Here is a 24,050-nt window from a genome sequence, read left to right as displayed (position 1 = left end):
AAAACAATAGAAGCACATGGCATACCAGTGGTACAAAATTTGCAACAAAGGGGGAAGAGAGTGTGGGTAATGCAAGATAGTGTAAGTTCATGTCAATGCAAGTGGAATGCAAGTATCATAAAAGAATAGCATTGACTTATGAATAATAATATCCAATAAGAATAAAACAAGTCATGATGCACCAGAATAATTCAAGAAAAGATGTAACAGTTGAATAAAAAAATTTAACACCAATAAAAAAATATTAAATTTAGAAAAGAAAATAAAAATATGCACAAAATTAAAATGCAATGAATGAAAGTATGCAAATAAATTAAGTAAAAATAGAATGAATGAAAAGAAGGATGAAAAGTTAAATAAACGAAGAAAAAGAAAGTAAGAAAGGAGGAAGAAAAGGGAGAAGAAAGAATTAGGATTGGGGAAGAAAAGATAAGATAGTTGGCGCTGATCTAGTAAAATTGTGTGTCGCATGTGACGCGGACGCATGGGTCACGCGGTCGCGTGTTGTGCGAAAAGTTCATGTGACGCGGACGCGTGGGTCACGCGATCACGTGGCCTGATTTGTGCTATTGGCACGAGTACAGCCGTGCGTTTGCGCAACTCTCTGTTTTAAATGCATTGTGCCAAAAATCTGGGTGACGCGATCGCGTGGTTGACGCGATCGCGTGAATGGCCTTTCTTTTAAAATTGATGCAGACGCGTGGGGGACGCGTTCGCGTGGTAGGGCTTGTGCTTCTAGCTTGGTTCCAGCCCCACTCCATCACAACTTACTGCCATACACCCATTTACGTCGATTTTACAGGGCCACGCGTTCGTGTGGGTGACGCGGATGCGTGGGAGGCATATTTTCAAAATGACGCGGCCGCGTCAGTGACGCGGTCGTGTGGGCATGTTTGTGCCTAAGGCACGCCTCCAGCCACGCTCCCGCGTGACTCTCTATTCAAATTGCTTTTCTTCCCAATGCACTAGTGACACAGATGCGTCAGCGACGCTGCTGCGTCGTGTGCGTGCTTTTTTTTTTTTAATTATGCAGTATGCAATATGCAGTGCTAATGTGGGTGATATGAATAATTCCAGTTTCAATGAAAATAGAATAAAATAAAATGTAAAAACAAACAAAACGAAATAAAATCAAAATTGAAGAAAAGGAATGATCATACCATGGTGGGTTGTCTCCCACCTAGCACTTTTAGTTAAAGTCCTTAAGTTGGACATTTGATGAGCTTTCTGTTATGGTGGCTTGTGCTTGAATTCAACTAGAAATATCCACCAATGTTTGGAATGCCAACAGCCTCCGGGGTCATAAACAAGGCACGCAAAGCCCTTGAGCAGTTTTAAACAGGTTCTCAGGCTTCCGGGGTGTTGAATGTCAGAACAGATTCCAGGATCCCAAACATTACTTTTACACCCGTTTGTGTCTTGATCTGCATTTTTCCAGCCGGGTGATAAGTAATCGGGATTCTCACTGTAGTGACCAAACAGCTTCCGAGATCCATACAATTGAGCTTGGCACCAATCCTTGCGCCTCAAATTAAAGTGTGAAACCTCATTGAATCTTGCATACCAACTCTGAGTGTGAGTCATTTCCCTTTTGCTCTTAAACCGCAAAGAGCTCTAAGCTAGCCATCTGTTTCAAGAAAACCATATTCAAGTGGAAAAGTAAAGATAAAAGCTAAGGATCTTACCCACTTGAAGTTTGTATTGGGTGGTAATGGCTTTGGGGTAGGTGTTTCCAGTTGTTTTGCAAGCTCTACTCCCTTGTGGTCTTCTGTAAATTCTTCCACTTCCTTGCAAACCTTTTCAATTTCAACCATGTGACGATCGAAGTCCTCGAATTCTTCCTCAACATTACTCAAGTCATAAGTTGGAGGTTGAGAAAAATCTACCTCAGCATCATCTTCGTATTCACTTGGGGAAGATTCTTCTATCTCAAAGAATTCACTTGCGGATGCAAGTTCATTACTAAGAGAATTTGTCTTGTGATTATCATCTTCAAGGAAACTTGGGTCTTGGGTCATTCTGTCTAGTTCTTCATAAAATACCCGCTTTGGGGTCGTGCACTATCCTCCTTCTCATCAATTGTAACGTCCTTGACGGAATTTTCCACAATTCTGGATTCCCATGGAGGTTCAGCGTCTCCTAAGTCTTCAATCAACTCTTCTTCTTCTTGGATAATTTGGGCTTCCTCCAATTGTTCTAGAACAAAGTCATGCTCCTTACTGTCCACTGGAGTTTCCAGTGTCTCCTTCATGCTACGTTCTTCATTAGATTCTCCACATGAAGTAAGGAGGATTCCTTGAGTACCCGAACGTCTGAAAGATAACTGATTTATTTCTTGCTCCAATTGATGAAGGGTTGCGTGAAATTGATCTACTGTTTCCTTGAGGCGCGCCTGTAATTCTTGAGGTGATGGATATGGACATGGTACATAAGGAAGTGGTGGTTCTTGGGAGTAATTGGATTGGAATTGGGGTGAATAAGGATCATACGGTGGTGAATAGTAAAAAGGAGCTTGTGAGTGTGGTGGTTCAAAGCTATGTTGAGAGGGTGGTCTATGAGCACAGGGTGGGGCTTGTTGGTAACTACCAAGGGGTCCATCATATCTATCAGCTTGGTATGCATTGTAGAATGGTCCTTGTCCATGATATCTTGGAAGGTGTTGTTGCCTAAAGGGTTGATCAGATCCTCTTGGCTCCATCCATTTTTGATTGCTTTGACCGTGATGCATAGTCCCATTATAGCTTCCACTCCTTTCAACAAATTTAGAACTAAACTCAAAGCGAGAGGGGTGAGAACTCATAGTAGCTAATAGAAGTAAAAAGGGAAAACAAAAACAAATAAACAAGCAAAAGAAAAATATTTACAATAACCAATAATAAGGAACACGTTTGCAATTCTCCAGCAACGGCGCCATTTTTGAAAGTGAGGAACTCTCACGCGATCTAGAATTTTCACAAATAAATTCGCATTGTAAATATAGCTTCTAGACCGACAAGAATTCCTTTCTTACAAAGTTTTGGTTGTCACAAGTAACAAAACCCAATAAAATTTTATAACCGAAGTATTTAAACCTTGGGTCATCTTCTCAAGGAATTGCAGGGAAATGTTCTTATTATTGGTCATGAGTTTTGTAAATTGGGGGTTTTTGAAATAAGGCGCAAGTAATTTAAATGACAAGAAAAATAAATTAATAATAATAAAATCTCTTGGTAAGGTATAAGAATTTGGAATTTCTATCCTAGTTATCCTTATCAGATGTGACGAGAATTGGATTTTAATCCCACTTAGTTAAGTCAAGTGGACTAATTAGCTTGATCCTCAAGTCCTAGACAATCCCTGTAGGAAGACTAGCTTTAGAGGGATCTAGATCAATTAGTAATCTGCCAATTTCAACCACTGCTGAGTTTGACAACTCAAGTGTTATCAATTACTTAACCAAAGTCGAAAGGAAGAAAATATCTAAATTAAATTAAAAGTATCCATATTAATAAAGCAAAACAAAGTCAAATCTGAAATACCTCAAAATATATTAAATATAAAACCAATCTAAACAATAAGAGTTCATAAACCAATTTCAGAAAATAAATAAAAAGAACATTAAACCTGGAAATTGAGAAGGAATAGTCCTAAATCCTTTAAGAGGAATCCTAATCCTAAATCTTAAGAGAGAGGAGAGAACCTCTCTCTCTAAAAACTACATCTAAATTATGAAAAGTGAATAATGGAAGATCTCCCTATGAATGGATGCGTTTTCCCACTTTATAGCCTCTAGTGTGTGTTTCTGGACTTGAATCTAGGCCAAAAAGGGTTTCAGAAATTGCTGGGGTTGTTTTCTGTAGTTTCTGCACGTGGCGTCTGTCACGCGTGCGCGTGGGTCACGCGTTCGCGTCATTTGGAGTTTTTCCTGGTCACGCATACGCGTCAGTTACGCGTCCGCGTCGTATACGTTCTGCTCAAGTCACGCGTCCGCGTTGTCCATGCGTTCCCAATTCTCATCACACCTGATAAGGATAACTAGGATAGGACTTCCAATTCTTATACCTTGCTAAGAGTTTTTATAAATATTAATTTATTTTTCTTGTCATTTAAATTACTTGTTCCTTATTTCAAAAATCCAAAAATATATCTTTTTTCATAACCAATAATAAATCATACCTCCCTGCAATTCCTTGAGAAGATGACCCGAGGTTTAAATACTTCGGTTATAAATTTTTTTGGGTTCGCTTAAGTGACAAACAAAACTTTTGTACGAAAGGATTCTCTGTTGGTTTAGAAACTATACTTACAATGCAATTATTTTTATAAAAATTTCTTTACTGGCAGAAATCCGATCGTCAAAAATGGCACTGTTGCCGAGTAATTGAAAACGTGTGCCTTATTATTAGTTATTGTAAATATTTGCTTTTTGATTTGTTTTTATTTTTTGTTTTATTTTTTTTTTTGCTTTTTCGTAAATTAAGAGGTTATTGGTTTTTATTTAGTTATTAAAAATTTTTCAAAAATTTGTTCTTGGTGTTCATCTTGATCTTCAAGTTGTTCTTCGTGTTCATCTTGACCTTCAAGTTGTTCTTGGTTGTTTTCTTCGTTTTGATCTAAAAATTTTAAGTTTGGTGTCATTTTATTGTTTTTCTCTTTCCTTATTAAATTCAAAAATATCTTTTATCTTTATTTTAATTGATTTTTCCGAAAATTACAAAAAAAAATTCAGATTTTTATTTTAAAATTTTTATCTTATCTTATCTTAGTTTTAAATTTCAAAATTCAAATCTTTTTCATAAATCATATCTTTTTCAAAATATTATCTTATCTTATTTCAAAATCAAATTTCAAATTTCAATATTTAACTTCCAAAATTCAAAATTCAAATTTCAAAATTTAAATTTAAAATTTTAAAAATCAAACCTTTTAAAAAATTTAAACCTTTTTCAAATCTTTATCTTATATTGTTGTCAGTGTTTCTAGTTTTAGAAGTTTATTTTCATTAATTTTTTATTAGTTTTTGCTTTTATTTTCTTTAGCTACTATGAATTCTCACCCTTCTGGTTTCAAGTTTGGTTTCAATGTTGTTGTAAGGAATGAAAACTATAATGAAAATAGGCATCAAGATTGGAAGAATCAAAGATGGGAGGAGCCACAAGGATTTGATCAACCCTCTTAGCAACAACTCCCTCCAATGCACTATAACCAACAACCATTCTGTGATGCATACCAAGACAATAGTTATGGTGGACCTTCTCATGACAACCAACCTCCACCAAATTACTATAATCAAGAGCCATTCCAGGGAGCATGCCAAGATGATGAATATGGTGGACCCCGTTGTAGTTACCAACAAGCCCCATCATATGCTTATGAACCACCTCCCCAAAACACCTTTGAACCACCAAACTCACAAGCCCCTTTACACCATTCACCTCCATATGACCCCAATCCTTACCCACCTCAATTCCAATCCAATTACTCTCATGAGCCACTACCTTAATATTCACCATCTCCATGCCCTTACCAAGGAGAACCACCTTCCTACCATGCACCCTTTCTCCAAAATAATGAACCCTCCTATCCACCCCAACCTACACTAGATGACAACACCCTTGGTGTTATTCACCAAGAGCAAAAAGAGCTTCATACCACACTTGCCTTTATCACTAGTCTCACCTCTACTCTTCAAGCACTTATATCCCGCATGGACCAACCCTCTACCTCCAATATTCAACCCTCAAGCTTTAGTGCGCTTCATTTTCAACCACATAATGATCTTTCCATCCCATCACCACCCTCCATAGAAGAGCACCCACATCCGTCAATCCAAGAGCAAGATGACCCCAATTAAGCTATTGATATGGAACAAGAAAGAAGGAATCATCTTCGCGAATCCATACTTCATAAGAAGCTAGAGGAGGTCCTACAGATGAAGGTAGTAGAAACCCTTGAAGTCGAAGGAGTGGTTGAAGAATTAGTGAAGAAAAACATCAAGGAGGAGCCTGATCTTGTCTTAGAGCAAGAGGAGGCCCAAAATGTAGAGATAGGAGAGACCCTTGCAGATGAAGGAGTAGTTGAAGGGAGTTGTCATGGAAAGGAAATCATCAAGAAGGAGTACGATTTTATACTAAAACAACTGGACAAAGTAGCAATTATTAAAGAGGAAGAAGTGATTGAAGACTTGGGAGATGCAGAAACTCCATGGGAAAGTCCAATCATAGAACCTCCTTCCAAGACATTTGAATTTGATGCCAAAGAGGGTGTACAACCTCCAAGGCATATCATGGCTAAAGACTTTGAAGAGGTTGATCAAGAGATGGAGATTAAAGAAGAAGAAGCACAACATCCCATGCCCTTGGTGAGCAATAAAGAAGAGATTGAATTGGAGGAAAGCTACCAAGAGGACGAGGTTAAAACTGAAGAAGCTTGCAAAGAGGTAAAAGTTATCAAGGAAGAGCTCAAGGGAATGGAGCTTGAAATCACTATGCCAAACTTGTTGGAGACCTCTCCCCCAAAGCCATTACCATCTAATACAACATTCAAGTGGGTAAAACTCTTATCCTTAACTTTTACTATTCCACTTGAACATGGTTTACTTGAAAATGATGGTCAACTTAGAGCTCTTTATGGATTGAGGAGTAAGAAAGAGTCATGTAGTAGCTGAAAACACAGTCCTAGGTTCATTGTGATAGGAAGCTCATGGCTGAATTATCATGGTTGGAAGAATGCTAAAGTGTTTGGGTCTAGGAAGTTGTTTGGATGCCTTCGTGAGAATTCGTATTGCTTACCACCCGGATGGAATCATCATGTTCCACTTGAAGACGGGTGCAGAAATAAGATTTGGGATCCAGGCATATATGAGGATCAAATTTAGGAGCTCAAAGCTTGTGAAGGACTCCATCAAAGCTTGAGAAATTTACTTGGTATTGATAGAGCTTATTGGAAATCCAAGCATTGGTGGAAGTTTCAAGACAAGTTCAAGCACAAGCCACCATGACAAGGAGCTCACCAAATGTCCAACTTAAGGACTTTAACTAAAAGTGCTAGGTGGGAGACAACCCACCGTGGTATGATCGTTCATTTTCAGTCTTAGTTTTATTTTATTTTGTTTTATTCTTAGTTCTATTTTATTTTATTTTTCTTAGAATTCATTCATAGTGCCTGCATCAGCATTTGCATTTTGCATTCTGCATACTGCATAAAAAAAAGGGGAAGAGCACGCGACGCGTAAGCGTCACTGACGCATTCGCGTCATACGTGCATTCAGAAGAAAAGAGAATTGAACAAAAAGTCACGCAAAAAGCGTGGTTGGAGGCGTGCCTTAAGCACAAGCATGCCCACGCGAACGCGTCGTTGACGCGCCGGCGTCATTTTGAAAAATAGCCTCCCAGGCGATCGCGTCACCCACGCGAATGCGTGACCCTGCAAAATCGACGTAAATGGGTGTATGGCAGCAAGTTGTGATGGAGTGGGGCTGGAACCATGCTAGAAGCACAAGCCCTACCACGTGAATGCGTGCCCCACGCGTCCGCGTCATTTTAAAAGAAATGCCATTCACGCGTGCACGTCACCCACGCGCACGCGTCATCCAAAATTTTGGCAATGTGCATACAATACAGAGAGTTGCGGGTACGCGAGGCTGCACTCGCGCCAATAGCACAATTCAAGTCACGCAAACGCGTGATCCACGCGTCCGCGTCACTTGAAATTATCGCCAATCACGCGAACGCGTGATCCACGCGTCCGCGTCGCCTGCGCCGCACAACTTATCCAGATCAGCGCCAATTATCTTATCTTTTATTTTCTATTCCTAATTTCTTCTATCTTTTCTTCTTTCTTCTTTCTTTCTTACTTTATCTCTTTAAATTCTCATCCTTTTTCACTTTCATCCTATTTTATTTAATTTATTTGCATACTTTCATTCATTACATTTTAATTTTGTGCATATTTTTATTTTCTTTTCTAAATTCATTATTTTTCCTTTGGTGTTAAAATTTTCTTATTCAACTGTTGGATCTTTTCTTGTATTATCCCGGTGCTTCATGACTTGTTTTATTCTGATTTGGTAATATTATTTAAATCAATTCTAATCTTTTATGTTATTTGTATTCCTTTTACATTGATATGAACTTATATTATCTTTCATTACCCACACTCTTCCCATTTGTCGCAAATTTTGCACCACTGGTATGCCATGTACTTCTATTGTTTTCTCACTTGCATGTTGTAGCTACCATGTAATTGAGACCCCTATTATTTGACATTAACCCACCCATACTGTATTTATTTTCTTATCTTTATTTCTGGGTTACTTTTCTTCTTTTCCTCTTCTTTCAGGATGGCCACCAAAGAAGGGAAAGGGAAAGCTTCTAAATAGGGAGACAAACAAGTCCATCTGCACAATCTCTAGAGAAAAGCATCAGTTGTAGCAGCCTGTCCACCTGCACATCTCAGCATGCACCGAGGACGGTGCAATCTTTACGTATCGGGAGGTCGATACCGACTTCGGTGGGTTAGTGATGAGCGGATAATTTATACGCTTTTTGGCATTGTTTTCAGTATGTTTTTAGTATATTTTAATTAGTTTTTACTATATTTTTATTAGTTTTTAAATAAAAATTACTCTTCTGGACTTTACTATGAGTTTGTGTGTTTTTCTGTGATTTCAGGTATTTTCTGGCTGAAATTGAGGGACCCGAGCAAAAATCTGATTCAGAGGCTGAAAAAGGACTGCAGATGCTGTTGGATTCTGACCTCCCTACACTCAAAGTGGATTTTCTGGAGCTACAGAAGCTCAATTGGCGCGCTATCAATTGCGTTGGAAATTCGACATTCTGGGCTTTCCAGCAATATATAATAGTCCATACATTGTCCGAGATTTGATGGCCCAAACAGGCGTTCCAAGTCAGCTCAAGAATTCTGGCGTTTAACTCCAAAACTGGCACAAAAGCTGGAGTTAAACGCCCAAACTGGCACAAAAGCTGGCGTTTGACTCCAAGAAAAGTCTCTACACATGGAAGCTTCAATGCTCAGCCCAAGCACCCACCAAGTGGGCCCGAAAAAAGATTTCTGCATTAATTACTGATTTCTATAAACCCTAGGCTACTAGTTCTCTGTAAATAGGACCTTTTGCTATTGTATTTTCATCTTTGATAAGTCTTATGCTATCTTAGACACGTTTGGGGGCTGGCCTCATGGCCATGCCTAGACCTTGTTCTTATGTATTTTCAACGGTGGAGTTTCTACACACCATAGATTAAGGTGTGGAGCTCTGCTGTTCTTCATGAATTAATACAAGTACTATTGTTTTTCTATTCAACTCAAGTCTATTTCTTCTCCAAGATATTCATTCGTTCTTCAACTTGATGAATGTGATGATCTGTGACACTCATCATCAATCTCACCTATGAACATGTGCCTGACAACCACCTCTGTTCTACTAGCAATGGCTTGAATGCGTATCTCTTGGGTTTCTAATCTAAGATTGGAACCTTTGTGGTATAGGCTAGAATTATTGGCGGCCATTCCTGAGATCCGGAACATCTAAACCTTGTTTGTGGTATTCTGAGTAGGATCTGGGAAGGGATGACTGTGATGAGCTTCAAACTCGCGATTGTGGGGCGTGTGACAGACGTAAAAGGATCAATGGATCCCATTCCGACATGATTGAGAATCGACAGCTGATTAGCTGATGTTGTGACAGAGCATCAGGACCATTTTCACTGAGAGGACGGGATGTAGCCATTGACAACAGTGATGCCCAACATAAAGCTTGCCATGAAAGGAGTATGAATGATTGGAAGAAGGCAATAGGAAAGCAGAGGTTCAAGGGGAACAAAGCATCTTCATACGCTTATCTGAAATCCACCAATGAATTACATAAGTATCTCTATCTTTATTTTATGTTTATTTTCATCACCTTAAACTCCATAACCATTTGAATCTGCCTGATTGAGATTTACAAGATGACCATAGCTTGCTTCAAGCCGACAATCTCCGTGGGATCGACCCTTACTCACGTAAGGTTTATTACTTGGACGACCCAGTGCACTTGCTGGTTAGTTGTGCAGAATTGTGACAAAGTGTGATTCACGTTTGAGAGCTCCAAGTCCTTTGGCACCATTGTTGATGATCACAATTTCGTGCACCAAGTTTTTGGCGCCGTTGCTGGGGATTGTTCGAGTTTGGACAACTAACAGTGCATCTTGTTGCTTAGATTAGGTATCTTTTCTTCAGAATTTTTAAGAATGAATTCTAGAGTTTCAAGGTGATGTTCCCACCATCACAAAAGCTGATTGATTCTCATCAATTTAGCTATTGAATGTAATGTCCTGCTGAAGCTTGGCCAAAGATGTCTAATCGTTTTAGACTGAAGGTTTAGACTAACATTGCATGATTCCTGGAATTCTTATTAAAAGTTTTGATTCTCTTTATTTCCTTTTCATATAAGTTTCGAAAATTACAAAAAAATTTATAAAATCATAAAACCAAAAATATTTTATGTTTCTTGTTTGAGTCTATTGTCTAATTTTAAGTTTGGTGTCAATTGCATGTTTCTATTTTTCTTGCATTTTTCGAAAATTACATGCATGTGTCTTCATTACTCTTCAAGTTGTTCTTGATGATTTCCTTGCTCTGATCTTTAAATTCTCTTGTTTAGTGTGTTTTGTTGTTTTTCATATGCATTTTTACATTGTATACAAACATTTAAGTTTGGTGTCTTCCATGTATTGTTTATTTGATCTTAGTTGCATTTTTATTGTTTCTCATCATCAAAAATTAAAAAATATTTTCAAAACTATGTCTTTTCAAGTCAATAATACAGAGAATTGAAGATTCAGAACATTCAGCAGAGGAATCAAAAAGAAAAAGCTGGGCGTTCAAAACGCCCAGTGAAGAAGGAAAACTGGCGTTTAAACGCCAGCCAGGGTACCTGGCTGGGCGTTTAATGCCCAAAAAGGTAGGATTTTGGACGTTAAATGCCAAAATGGATGCCATTCTGGGCGTTTAACGCCAGGATGACACTAGAGGGAAGATTTTGTTTTTAATTCACATTTTTTCAAGTTTTCATAATTTTTCAAAATCAAATCTTTTTCAAATCATATCTTTTCAATCATATCTCTTTCAAAATCAATTTCTTTCCATTTTATATTTATTTTTACTATTTTCAAAAATCCTTGCTTCAATTCAAGATTGACGTCAAAATTTTCAAGTTGTTACTTGCCTATTAAGAAAGGATCAAACTTTAAATTTTAGAATCATATCTTTTAATTTCTTGTTAGTCAAGTAATCAATTTTAATTTTAAAAACTTTCTTTTTCTAAATTGATTTTCAATCATATCTTTTCAATCACATCTTTTTCAAAATTAATTTTCAATCATATCTTTTTAATTTCTAATTTCAAAATCTTTTTTTTCAAAATCACTTAATTTCTTTCCCAAACTTAATTTTCGAAAATCTCAATCAAATTTTCAAATTTTCTTTTTATTATTTCAAAATATTTTTAATTTATTCGAAAATTCTTTCCCTCTTTTCACATCCTTCTATTTAAGGGACTAACACTCCTCCTCAAGGTGCAATTCGAACCCTATTTCTTTAATAAGTTCGAATTCTCTCATCTCTACCTCCTCTTTCTATTCTTCTTTTCCTATGACACCTCAAGGAATCTCTATACTGTGACATAGAGGATTCCATACTTTCTTGTTCTCTTCTCTTTCATATGAGCAGGAACAAAGATAAAGGCATACTTGTTCAAGCTGATCCTGAACCTGAAAGGACCTTGAAGAGAAAGCTAAGAGAAGGTAAAGAACAATTCTCTTTAGAGAGGGCCTAACAGAGCTTTTCAAGGAAGAAAAAACCATGGCAGCCGAAAACAACAATGCCAACAATGCAAGGAAGGTGCTTGGTGACTTTACTGCACCTACTCCGGACTTCTATGGGAGAATCATCTCAATCCCTGCCATTGGAGCAAACAACTTTGAGCTTAAGCCTCAATTAGTTTTTCTAATGCAACAGAATTGCAAGTTTCATGGACTTCCATTGGAAGATCCTCATCAGTTCTTAACTGAGTTCTTGCAAATCTGTGACACTGTCAAGACCAATGGGGTTGACCCTGAAGTCTACAGATTTATGCTTTTTCCTTTTGCTGTAAGAGACAGAGCTAGGACATGGTTGGACTCACAACCTAAAGAAAGCCTGAACTCTTGGGAAAAGCTAGTCAATGCCTTCTTGGCAAAGTTCTTTCCACCTCAAAAATTGAGTAAGCTTAGAGTGGAAGTCCAAAGCTTTAGACAGAAGGATGGTGAATCCCTCTATGAAGCTTGGGAAAGATACAAGCAACTGATCAGAAGATGCCCTTCTGACATGCTTTCAGAATGGAGCATCATAGGAATTTTCTATGATGGTCTGTCTGAACTATCCAAGATGTCATTGGATAGCTCTGCTGGAGGATCTCTTCATCCGAAGAAGACGCCTGCAGAAGCTCAGGAACTCATTGAAATGGTTGCAAATAACCAATTCATGTACACTTCTGAAAGAAATCCTGTGAATAATGGGACAAATCAGAAGAAAGGAGTTCTTGAGATTGATACTCTGAATGCCATATTGGCTCAGAATAAAATATTGACTCAGCAAGTCAATATGATTTCTCAGAGTCTGTCTGGAATGCAAGCAGCAATAGGCAGTACTAAGGAAGCTTCCTCTGAAGAAGAAGCTTATGATCCTGAGAACCCAGCAATGGAAGGGGTGAATTACATGGGAAAACCCTATGGAAACACCTATAATCCTTCATGGAGAAATCATCCAAATCTCTCATGGAAGGATCAACAGAGACCTCAACAAGGTTTCAACAACAACAATGGTGGAAGAAACATGTTTAGCAATGTCAAGCCTTTTCCATCATCTTCTCAGCAATAGACAGAGAATTCTAAGCAGAGCCCCTCTAACTTAACAACCATTGTCTCTGATCTAATCAAAACCACTCAAAGTTTCCTGACTGAAACAAGGTCCTCCATTAGAAATTTGGAGGCACAATTGGGTCAGCTGAGTAAGAAAATTACTGAACTCCCTCCTAGCACTCTCCCAAGCAATACAGAAGAGAATCCAAAAAGAGAGTGCAAGGCCATAACCACATCTCACATGGCCGAACATGGAGAGGAGGATGAGGCAGTGATTCCCACTGAGGAAGACCTCAATGGACGCCCACTGACCTCCATGGAGTTCCCTAATGAGGAACCATGGGAATCTGAGGCTCACGCTGAGACCATAGAGATTCCGTTAAATTTACTTTTGCCATTCATGAGCTTTGATGAGTATTCTTCCTCTGAAGAGGATGAAGATGTTACTGAAGAGCAAGTTGCTAAGTACCTTGGAGTAATCATGAAGCTGAATGCCAAGTTGTTTGGTAATGAGACTTGGGAGGATGAACCTCCATTGCTCATCAAAGAACTGGATGACTTGACTAGGCAGAGATTACCTCAAAAGAGACAGGACCCTGGAAAGTTCTCAATCCCTTGTACCATAGGTACTATGACCTTTGAGAAGGCTCTGTGTGACATAGGGTCAAGCATAAACTTTATGCCTCTCTCTGTAATGGAGAAGCTAGGGATCATTAAGTTATAAGCTGCAAGAATCTCACTGGAGATGGCAGACAATTCAAAAAAACAAGCTTATAGACTTGTAGAGGATGTCTTGGTAAAGGATGAAGACCATTCCATCCCTGCTGATTTCATAATCCTAGAAACTGGGAAGTGTATGGATGAATCCATCATCCTTGGCAGACCCTTCCTAGCCACAACAAAGGCTGTGATTGATGTTGACAGAGGAGAATTGATCATTCAAGTGAATGTAGACTCCCTTGTGTTTAAAGCTCAAGGATATCCCTCTGTCACCATGGAGAGGAAGCACGAAGAGCTTCTCTCAATACAGAGTCAAATAGAGCCCCCACAGTCAAACTCTAAGTTTGGTGTTGGGAGGCCACAACCAAACTTTAAGTTTGGTGTTGAACCCCCACATTCAAACTCTAAGTTTGGTGTTGGAAGGTTCCAACATTGCTCTGAACATCTGTGAGGCTCCATGAGAGCCCACTGTCAAGCTATTAACATTAAAGAAGCGCTTGTTGGGAGGCAATCCAATCGTTACTATTCTATGAAAATTTTCTATTTTCTATTGTTATTTTATGTTTTCTGTAGGTTGATGATCATGTGAAGTCACAAAAATAATTGAAAAAGCAAAAACAAAGTGAAAAATAGAATGAAAAACAGAACACCCTGGAGGAGACAGTTACTGGCGTTTAAACGCCAGTAAAGGTAGCAGAATGGGCGTTAAACGCCCAGTCTGGCACCATTCTGGGCGTTTAACGCCAGAAATGGGTACCAGACTAGTGTTTAACGCCAAGAATGGGCAAGAAGCTGGTGTTAAATGCCAGAAATGGGCAGCAGCCTGGTGTTTAATGCCAGGATTGGTAGAAAGGGGCATTTTTGCATGCCACTTGGTGCAGGGATGAGATATCCTTGACACCTCAGGATCTGTAGACCCCACAAGATCCCCACCTATGAAATCCCACCATTCTCTTCACCACTCACATCCATTCTTCATAAAACCCCACATACCTCATCATTCAAATTCAAACCACTTTCCCACCCAAATCCACCCATAATGGCCGAACTATACCCCCCTCTCCACTCCTATATAAACCCATCTTCACTCCTTCATTTTCACACAACATACACACTACTTCTCCCCCTTGGCCGAAACACTAAGCCCCCTCCATCTCCTCTATTTCTTCTTCTTCTACTCTCTTCTTTCTTCTTTTGCTCGAGGACGAGCAAGTTTCTAAGTTTGGTGTGGTAAAAGCTAAAGCTTTTTGTTTTTTTCCATAACTATTTATGGCACCAAAGGCCGGAGAAACCTCTAGAAAGAGGAAAAGGAAGGCAAAAGCTTCCACCTCCGAGTCATGGGAGATGGAGAGATTCCTCTCAAGGGTGCATCAATACCACTTCTATGAAGTTGTGGCCAAGAAGAAAGTGATCCCCGAGGTCCCTTTCAAACTCAAAAAGAATGAGTATCTAGAGATCCGACATGAGATCCGAAGAAGAGGTTGGGAAGTTCTCACCAACCCCATTCAACAAGTCGGAATCTTAATGGTTCAAGAGTTCTATGCCAATGCATGGATCACCAAGAACCATGATCAAAGTGTGAACTCGGACCCCAAGAATTTGCTTACAATGGTCCGAGGGAAATACTTGGATTTTTGTCCGAAAAATGTAAGGTTGGCATTCAACTTGCCCATGATGCAAGGAGATGCACACCCCTACACTAGAAGGGTCAACTTTGATCAAAGGTTGGACCAAGTCCTCATGGACATCTGTGAAGAGGGCGCTCAATGGAAGAGAGATTCAAGAGGGAAGCCGGTTCAACTAAGAGGGCATGACCTCAAGCCCGTGGCTAGAGGATGGTTGGAGTTCATCCAACGCTCAATCATTCCCGCTAGCAACCGGTTCGAAGCTACTATAGACTGGGCTATCATGATACATAGCATCATGATTGGAGAGGAAGTGGAAGTTCATGAGGTTATATCCCAAGAACTCTACAAGGTGGCGGACAAGTCCTCTCCTTTGGCAAGGTTAGCCTTCCCTCATCTTATTTGTCACCTTTGCAATTCGGTTGGAATTGACATAGAGGGAGACATTCTCATTGATGAGGACAAACCCATCACTAAGAAAAGGATGGAGAAAACAAGAGAACCTCATCAAGAGCATGAGGAAATTCCGCAGCATAAAATCCCTGAGATGCCTCAAGGGATGCATTTTCCTCCACAAAACTATTGGGAGTAAATCAACACCTCCCTAGGAGAATTAGGTTCCAACATGGGACAACTAAAGGTGGAGCACCAAGAGCATTCCATCCTCCTCCACGAAATTAGAGAAGATCAAAGAACCATGAGAGAGGAGCAACAAAGGCAAGGAAGAGACATTGAGGAGCTCAAGCACTCCATAAGATCTTCAAAAGGAAGAACAAGCCGCCATCACTAAGGTGGACCCATTTTTTAACTTCCTTGTTCTTTATTTTCCTGTTTTTTGAAAATTATGCTTTATGTTTATCTATGTTTGTGTCTTTATTACATGATCATTAGTGTCTATGCCTTAAAGCTATGAAAATGAATCCATCACCTTTCTTAAATGAAAATGTTTTTAATTGAAAAAGAAAAAGAAGTGCATGAATTTCAAATTTTAAAACAGTTTAATTATTTTAATATGGTGGCAATACTATTATTTTTCTGAATGAATGCTTGAACAATGCATATTTTTGAATTTGATTGTTTATGAATGTTAAAATTGTTGGCTCTTGAAAGAATGAAAGGAAAAAGAGAAATGTTATCTGATGATCTAAAAAATCATAAAATTGATTCTTGAAGCAAGAAAAAGCAGTGAAAAGCTTGCAAAAAAAAAGAGAGAGAAAAGAAAAAAAAGAAAAGCAAGCAGAAAAAGCCAATACCCCTTTAAACCAAAAGGCAAGGGTGATAAAAAGGATCCAAGGCTTTGAGCATCAGTGGATAGGAGGGCCCACAGGAATAAAATCCTGACCTAAGTGATGCACATAAACTTGTTATGCTACGATTTAGGAAATTGCACGATCGGCAAAATTCCTTCCGGCAAGTGCACCGGTTATCGTCAAGTAAAAACTCACAATAGAGTGAGGTCGAATCCCACAAGGATTGGTTGAGTGAGCAATTCGGATTAGAAGTATGTTCTAGTTGAGCGGAATCAAGATTTAGATGAGAATTGCGGAATGTAAAATAGCATGAATTAAAGGGCGAGAAGCTAAATTGCTGAAATTAAAAGGGATGGGGGTGATTGCATGAATTTAATTGCAGAATGTAAAGAGAAAGTGGTAAATCAGAAATGGGGAGTTCATTGGGTGTTAGGAGATATTGAGATCTCCGAATCAAAACAACTTTTATCCCTTCCTCAACCAATGCATTCATTGAATTTGCTTGGCAATCTTATATGATTGGATCCCAATCCCTTGGCTCACCAATTCTCTCTAAAAACGAACAAATTCCCAATCCCTTGGTTTAAATGTTCATAAGAAGAGATGATGCTCGATCACTGATTATACCACACAGTTTCATGAACCACAATTTGGTAGGATTACATGTCACAATATCCATCCAAACCCCAATCCAATCCACTGTGAGAAAGCTTCTCTAGCATGAATCCTCCATTCCTTTCCCAAGGCTCCGAAGGATTCCAAGTATGAGTAGTTTCTTTCCCAAGACAACTACTCAATGGAATTAGATCGAGAAGCTTTCTAACAAAATTCAAGAGAAAAGATTGAAGAAGAAGATAAACTATTATTGATTCATTGAATTACAATAGAGCTCCCTAACCCAATGAAAGGGGGTTTAGTGAGTCATAGCTCTGAATTCAATTACAAAGAAAAGGAAAACTAGCTAAAAGTGAAAGTAAAGTCCCCTCTAACTTAACTTCTATCCTATTTATACACTTTCTATATTGAGCTTCAGTTGTGCTTCTTGGGCTTTGAGGCCTCTCCTTGCTTTCCTTTTGCCTTGGGTTTATGATCCATAATCTTGATGAGGTTGTTGATCCAAATCCTGTAACATTTATTGAGCCAACTTAGTGATAATCAAATAATGACACATGACTCAATAAATTGAGATTTCAAACTCATCAATCCTTCAGGCCCAATCCCATAAACCATGATATTCAATTGGGTTTCATACCAAAGTAAGTTTAAGTTAATATTTGTGCTCAAAGACTAACTTAAATCACAATATTTTTGGCCCAGAAACCTTTTTCAAGAGTGGCGTTTAAGTTGTAGTTTAAGCTTAAACTGCAACTTAAACGCCAGACACTTCCAGTGAGGCCTTTTGTAGAAGCACGTTTAAGCTTCAGTTAAGGTTAAACTGAAGCTTAAACGTGGAAATGGAAGAAGGTAGCCCTGGAGAGTCATGTAGTCGAACACGTTTAAGCTTCAGTTTAAGGTTAAACTGAAGCTTAAACGTGGAGATAGGAAGGGCAGCCCTGGAGGTCGAACACGTTTAACCTCCAGTTTGAGGTCAAACTGGAGGTTAAACGTAGAAAAGGGTGGAGGCATACTGGAGGTCGAACACGTTTAACCTCCAGTTTGAGGTCAAACTGGAGGTTAAACGTGGAAGCTTAGAATGGTGGCCCTGGAGGTGTCGAACACGTTTAACCTCCAGTTTGGGGTCAAACTGGAGGTTAAACGTGGAGATGGAGAGAGCAACCCTGGAGTAGAAAAGCTATCGAACACGTTTAAGCTCCAGTTTGAGTCAAACTGGAGCTTAAACGTGGAATGGCTCCCTGGGTGGCATACTCATTCTGGCGTTTAACCTCCAGTTTGAGGTCAAACTGGAGGTTAAACGTGGAATGCTCCTTAAGTGAGGCTTTTCATTCTGGCGTTTAACCTCCAGTTTGAGGTCAAACTGGAGGTTAAACTTCAATCCCAGCATTTCTTATCCTTCATGATTTTGGCGTTTAAGCTCCAGTTTAGGCTTAAACTGGAACTTAAACTCCACATGTGATATTCAAGCTTCCTTTATTGATTTTGTTGCTTCCTTGCTTAGCCTCTTCTTCCCTGAAATCATCCAAACAATTGCATCAAAGTCTTGCAAAATTTCATGAGAACTCTTTCATTCATAGCATTTAAGTAATATAACTAAAACTCATGGAATTTGCATCAAAATCATATTGTTTGGATGGTTCATTACTTTGTTCTTCATTTAACCATTTTTGGTTACTTTAAGCTCAAGAAAATGCATAAAACAACTAAAACTAACAGAAAAATGCTAGTGAAACTAGCCTATGATGCCTTGGCATCACAACACCAAACTTAATACTTGCTTGTCCCTAAGCAAGTCCTGAGTTATTTGAGAAGAAAGTATGAAACAGAAAGCAATTACATTGGCTATATTAGCAAGCATTTGAAGTTCATCAGAAGGGTTTTATGCAGAAAGTTGCAGCATCACTTTTTCATACTTATCAGGTAGGATTATCACTTTTTCATTGCATCCATCAAAAATTGCTATGGCCTCTTGTTATTCTTATGTCTTTGGCACTTTTCTCTTCTTTGTTTTTCTTTTCTTTTTCTTAGAGCTTCTTTTGCTCCTTGTTTGCTTAGTGTCATGTGTTGCACAAGCCTTTGGCATTTTCTTTTTCTTATCAGTGCACTACACATATCCACTTTAGGCATTTTAGTTCACATTTCTTCTTGAGACATTGGTGCCCAGCACCTCTTTGTGTGACTAAATGTTTTGTATTTAGGTTGCTCTTGATAATGGACTTTTGGTTGATAATCCCGGGTTAGTTAACCCAAGTTACCAAGTGTTGAAACACTCCTCAGAACCTATTCATCCAAGCATATCCTTAATACATAAACACCACAGGCATTTGTCTCAGAAGTTCAAACCATTGGTACCTAGCTTATTTTCTCAATTTTTTTTTTTTTTTGCTTTTTGGTTGCCTTTTTCCGTGGCTTTTTCTTTTTCTTTTTCTTTCTTTTTCATGGCCAAAGACATTTATTCATCAAGATCCATAGACAATTTTTACTTTCTTCATAAAAAAAATGATAATTCTACACTCTAATTTTAGTGATCTGACTACACAATCAAGCATGCATACCACCACTTAATTCTACTTGATTTGTCACTAATTTAGCCAAGTTACTTTTGTTCAAACTTTTCTTTTATTTTTGGAAACAGAACAAGCATGGCACGCACTTGTTTAAGAAGGTGAAGTTATATCCAAACATCTAGGCATTCACTTTATTCAAAGCAATTAACAAAAAAACTACACATTCCAGAAAGATTCAACATTTACAGTTTAAACCAGAACACGCATGCTTTTGTTTGCCCTTTTTAAAGAATTATCAAGGAACAATACCACCTTGTGAAATTCCTTGTTTTCTCTTTGTTGTCAGGAAACACTTTGATTTCTCCTTCTTCTTCCTAAATGTTGCTTCATGCTTTAAGGTTCTTGTTTCCTTTCCTGCAAAGAGTAATGAAGTTGCTTGCTTCTCAAGCACTTGAGTGGTTAGCTCAACTATGTGTGGGTAAGTATCGGATTCTTAAGTTGGTGTGTGAACACCAAACTTAGTCTCCCACTTACTTCTCTCTGTTCTTTGAATCCTTGAGTTATCTTGGAATGATGTTGCTACTAAGGGTTTTAAGCATTTCTGTGACTGCTTAGAATAGTTGTTCCTTTCATATAATTCAAAGGTTGTTGTGTTCAGTTGATCTTTATGGTGGAACACCAAACTTAGAGTCACACATTCCCCTTTGACTTATTGATCCATGAATTCATTGTTTGGTGTGAAACACCAAACTTAATTCTTTGCAATGCACAGAAACTACTTTACCCTTTTTATTGAAACAAATAAAAGAAACAGCAACAAGGTATTACCTCAGGTTGGGTTGCCTCCCAACAAGCGCTTCTTTAACGTCATTAGCTTGACGGTTGTCCCTTGTTAGGGTGGATTGTAGTGCTTGACGTCATCTCCTCTCACTATGAAAACGTCCCCACTTGATTCATTCATGACCTCTAAATGTTCCATAGAAAGAACTTTCCTGATTGTGAACACTTGAGGGAGCTGGGAAGGAATGGTTTTGAGGCCAGGTGGGATTGGCAGATAATGACTTGATATCACGTTATCTCCCGAAGAAAAACCTTCAGTGGGAATTTTCTTGTTTCTCCATCCTCTTGGCAATCTCCCTATCACTCTTCCCTTTCTCTTGAGGATTTCTTCATTGACCTTTATGTCAGGAGGATCCTTCTGATCTGTTTCCACTGATTCTTGTGGCTCTAACTCTTGCAACTCTTGTTTGCCTTCCAATGACTGTTTTAGAGTCTCAGCTGCTGGATTACTTTCCTCCAAACACGGATGGCTACTATCATCTTTAGGCTTTTCAGGTTCTGGTTCAGGCTCAGATGCAGGTTTGAAGACTTTGAAAATGAGCTGTTCCTCATGTATTCTCAGAATTAGCTCTCCTTGTTCTACATCTATGAGCGCTCTAGTAGTGGCTAGAAATGGTCTGCCCAGAATGATAGGGTGTAAGTAGCTTTCCTCCATGTCCACAATGACAAAGTCTGTGGGGAAATAATAATCCCCCACTTTCACCAGCACATTTTCAACTACCCCTTCAGCTTGCTTCTGAGTTTTGTCAGCCAGTTGTATGATTACATCAGTGGATCTCACCTCATTCAGTTGTAGCCTCTTCATAAGAGTTAGAGGCATCACATTTATGCTAGCTCCTAGATCACAGAATCCTCTGTCAATTTTTGTTTCCCCTATGATGCAAGGGATATGAAAACTTCCTGGGTCCGTTTTCTTAGAGAGTGTGTCCTTCTTGATGAGAGCACTGCATTCTTTGTTCATTGTTACCGTTTGTCCTCCCTTCAAAACTCTTTTCTTGCTTAACAATTCCTTTAAATACTTGATGTGTGTGGGCATTTGATGAAGAATCTCAAGAAAGGGAATATTGACATGCAGAGAGTTAAATGTCTCTAGAAACCTTGAATAGGTTTTCCTTTTTTCACCTCCTCCTAACCTCTCAGGAAATGGTGCTTTTGGTTGGTATACTTCCATCATGCCTTTTTGCAGTTCCTTGGCTTGCTCAGTTCCACCTTCTTGCTTAACTTCTTCCACACCTTCCTTCAAGATTTCTGGTTCCTGCTCTGAGGGCCTGATTCCTTCTTCTCCTGAGACTTCCTTCATTATGGTGATGGCTTTGCATTCTTCCCATCTTACTCTCTTTTGTTCCCCTTTAGGATTCTTTTCTGTGTCACTAGAGAACACTGCAGTTGATTTGGGTGCCTGTTGAGATAGCTCTCCTACTTGAGATTCCATCCTTTTGAGTTTTTCACCATGGTTTCTTAAGGTAGTTCTCACATCATCCCTGAAGCTCTTCAGTTCAATGATGTCTTGACTCATGGTTGCCATAATTCCTTCTATCCGGTTTAATTGATCTTGAAATTGTTGGTTCGGATTAGGTTGGGTATGTTGATTATTTTGGCCATGATATGATGATTGGGGGTAAGTGTTTTGTGTGGCTTGGTATGATCTTTGGTTGGAGTTTTGGTATGTGGAATTGTTATGTTGGTGGTGGTTGTAAGGTTTGTGGTTTTGTGGTTGGGTTTGTTGGTTTCCCCACCCAAAGTTTGGGTGGTTTCTCCAGCCTGGGTTGTAAGTGTTGGAATGTGGATCATATGATTGCCTTTGTTGGTTTCCCACATAGTTAGCCTCATCCCAATCACCTCCTTCAATGCCTACTTCCTCTTGATCTTGTGTGTGTATTGCAGCCACTTGCTTTGTTTCTAATTGCCTGGTAAGCTCTGCTAGTTGCTTGGCAAACACCTTGTTTTGGGCTAGAATTGTATCAACCTGGTTCAGCTCCATGACTCCCTTAGTGTTGTGCCTTTCTGATGCATAGTAGTACTCATTCTCAGCCACTGTCTCGATCACTTCAATGGCTTCTTCCACAGTCTTTTTCCTGTTCAATGAACCTCCTGATGAATGGTCTACAGCCTTCCTTGATTCATAAGAGAGCCCATCATAGAAGATGTGCAGTTGCACCCAATCATGGAACATGTTTGGTGGGCATTTCCTTGTCAAGTCCTTGAATCTCTCCCATGCCTCGTAGAGAGTTTCACCATCTTGTTGTCTAAAAGTCTGAACCTCAGATCGAAGCCTATTGACCTTTTGTGGAGGGTAGAAACGTGCCAGAAACTTGCTTTCCACCTCATCCCATGTTGTTAGACTCCCCCTTGGGAATGATTCCAGCCACTTAGCTGCTTTGTCCCTAAGTGAAAATGGGAACAAAAGCAGTTTATAGGCATCTTCCTGGACTCCATTGGACTTCACAGTGTCACAAATTCTCAGGAATTTTGTGAGATGTTGGTTTGGGTCTTCATTAGCACTTCCTCCAAAGGAACAATGATTTTCCACAAGTGATATTAGCTGTGGCTTGAGCTCAAAATTGTTGGCCTGAATGGGTGGTTTCTGGATGCTACTACCACAATTCCCAGAGGTTGGGTTTATGTATGAACTAAGAACCCTCCTCTCAGGGATGGCATCGTTTCCATCAGCTCTCTCATGGTTGTGAACTTCTCTATCCATGTTGAGATCTAAAGCTTCCTCAAAATTGTCCTCAGATTCTCCTTCAGATTCCTCTTCTCCCACTACTCTCTTCCCTCTTGCTTCCCTTCTAAGTCTATGAAGGGTCCTCTCTGGTTCGGTATATGGAGGAGTTGATGTCTCTCCTCTCCTACCTGTCATACAAGAACACAGCTCAAACACAAACAAGTGAAATACTCTTGGTTAATGGAAGAGTATGGTTAGCTCAATTGAGGAATTAATTCAAACAGTTAGTGAGTCAGTGAGTTAGTTGCATGAATTTAAAGGCATAAAGAAGGAAAGCATGTAACCAAGTGCAGAAATTAAAATTCAACAAGTATCTAGAACAGAATTAACAAAGCAAGAGAAAATTGCTCAATCTAGTTAGCTTCCAATTTGAGAATTGTCAATCGAAAACCAATCCCCGGCAACGGCGCCATAAACTTGATGCACATAAACTTGTTATGCTACGATTTAGGAAATTGCACGATCGGCAAAATTCCTTCCGGCAAGTGCACCGGTTATCGTCAAGTAAAAACTCACAATAGAGTGAGGTCGAATCCCACAAGGATTGGTTGAGTGAGCAATTCGGATTAGAAGTATGTTCTAGTTGAGCGGAATCAAGATTTAGATGAGAATTGCGGAATGTAAAATAGCATGAATTAAAGGGCAAGAAGCTAAATTGCTGAAATTAAAAGGGATGGGGGTGATTGCATGAATTTAATTGCAGAATGTAAAGAGAAAGTGGTAAATCAGAAATGGGGAGTTCATTGGGTGTTAGGAGATATTGAGATCTCCGAATCAAAACAACTTTTATCCCTTCCTCAACCAATGCATTCATTGAATTTGCTTGGCAATCTTATATGATTGGATCCCAATCCCTTGGCTCACCAATTCTCTCTAAAAACGAACAAATT

The 24,050-nt window shown here is 39.1% G+C and overlaps 2 non-coding genes across 2 annotated transcripts; one reads left to right on the top strand and one right to left on the bottom strand.

Annotated features, from left to right (window-relative positions):
* Positions 1-12,243: 12,243 nt before the first annotated feature.
* LOC148571321 (small nucleolar RNA R71) lies at positions 12,244-12,351 on the bottom strand. Its single transcript, XR_015908995.1, has one exon. It is a non-coding gene; the product is annotated as a small nucleolar RNA R71 (small nucleolar RNA).
* Positions 12,352-22,606: 10,255 nt separating this feature from the next.
* LOC148571320 (small nucleolar RNA R71) lies at positions 22,607-22,710 on the top strand. Its single transcript, XR_015909010.1, has one exon. It is a non-coding gene; the product is annotated as a small nucleolar RNA R71 (small nucleolar RNA).
* The last annotated feature ends 1,340 nt before the right edge of the window (positions 22,711-24,050 follow it).

The sequence above is a fragment of the Arachis ipaensis genome, chromosome B3 (genome assembly GCF_059453495.1).
Source record: "Arachis ipaensis isolate K30076 ecotype BB chromosome B3, ASM5945349v1, whole genome shotgun sequence".
Lineage (NCBI taxonomy): Eukaryota > Viridiplantae > Streptophyta > Magnoliopsida > Fabales > Fabaceae > Arachis > Arachis ipaensis.
This window is presented reverse-complemented; position numbering and strand designations above follow the sequence as displayed.